The sequence below is a fragment of the Halyomorpha halys genome, unplaced genomic scaffold (genome assembly GCF_000696795.3).
Source record: "Halyomorpha halys isolate HHAL.00 unplaced genomic scaffold, Hhal_1.1 Scaffold1345.1, whole genome shotgun sequence".
Lineage (NCBI taxonomy): Eukaryota > Metazoa > Arthropoda > Insecta > Hemiptera > Pentatomidae > Halyomorpha > Halyomorpha halys.
The window spans coordinates 211,311-212,902 of record NW_027113999.1 but is presented as its reverse complement, the minus strand read 5'-3'; the positions used below and the strand labels follow the sequence as shown (position 1 = coordinate 212,902).

Sequence of the window (1,592 nt, the reverse complement as noted above, 5' to 3'; positions counted from 1 at the left end):
TAAACTAATGAAGTTTATTGTAAAACTGAAATATTTTTAATTCTATGCTCCAATCCGAAGTGTAGTAAAATATAAAGTTACTCCCTTAAGAGACAAAAAAAATTTCATATCCCGTTTTTTTAACGTTTCAATACACTTATTGTATGTTAAAAACATTCTGGTCTTTTACCAGAGGGAGTTGGTATTAAGTCTGATAATACACTTATTTAAATTATGACTTAATATACATAATATAAAACAATTTCATATTATTTTTATTTTTATAAATTTTATTTTATTTTATGTTTTTAGTTTCAATATTTTCCCATTTCCTAATTCTATAATTCCCCCATTTTTCATCAGCCCGGATAGCTCAGTCGGTAGAGCATCAGACTTTTAATCTGAGGGTCTAGGGTTCGAGTCCCTATTTGGGCGGTATATTTTTTTGTTTATTAAAGGATTACAAAAAGAATAATATTACTATAGTAAAATTACTACTTGTCCTAAACTTATCTTTATCTACTTTTGAATTTTACTAATTTAATTTAGCAAAAACAACCTACTACCCAAATACCCCTATCGTATACTTTTATTTCTTCAAAGCAACTGAATTTTGATTGGATATACATGCCTTGTGAAACATATAATTAGTAAATTGCGCATACCCCCTTAAGCATATTAACGGATTGTTAGTAATGGATATAAAAGAAAAAAATTGAAACTTGATATAGTATTATATCGGGTGCCTTTCACATCCGAATGAAACTCGAAACTCCATTAAAAACATGTCCTATCTTTATGTTTGCATGTGCAGATGCAAGAGCTTTCTGTGTGGTAATATTCACAGTTATGTAACCATGTGGGACTCAATATATTAGCAAAGATAGTAAGTAGCATTTAATGAAAGGCATCTGACAACTATACCAAGTTTCATTATTTTTTATAAATATAAAACAATCCAATAATATGTTTAAGGAGATATGCAATAACATCCTGTTGCTTAGTAGAAACAGTATATTAGAGTGTATTTCGTTAGTCGGGTTTAGTTTTTTAATTAAATTATTTTTTATTTTTATTTTTTTTACGTATTTTCATTTTATATTTGAATGGACTGCCTTCAATAAATATTTAGATGATTGAAAAGCGGGTATCGATACTTTAGTATATACCCATAAAATGAGCTGGTTATCTGACACCCCTATATACATTATTCTTCTTCTGGCTTCTCCGTAGTCGGGTAAAAAGGAGGGAAAACGATTATCCATTTCCATTTAGTTCATTGCATTACGTACACGTCGATGGGAGTTATCGGACTGAATAAGCTAAGCCCGTCCGAAAACCAGGGTCCTGTTTCATAATAAAGTACAAACTAATACTACTAGTCTTGTCGATTAAACTTAATACATTTACACAGACTTGTACATTAGTAACTTGTACTTTAGTACTCTTTAACTCTTGTAATATCACTAATACTCCTCCCTATTATGAAAAAAAGAAGTATTAGTGCAATTATAGCGTTGTTTCTATACTTGTACTATGAACTAATACTAATAGCTTTCATTATGAAACAGGGCTCAGGTAGTAGTACCTAATGTAAAATAAATATATTAGAA

At 29.4% G+C, this 1,592-nt stretch overlaps 1 non-coding gene across 1 annotated transcript; it reads left to right on the top strand.

Moving 5' to 3' along the window:
- The first annotated feature begins 341 nt into the window (after positions 1-341).
- On the top strand, positions 342-414 carry TRNAK-UUU (transfer RNA lysine (anticodon UUU)). The gene has a single exon. It is a non-coding gene; the product is annotated as a tRNA-Lys (tRNA).
- Positions 415-1,592: the final 1,178 nt, after the last annotated feature.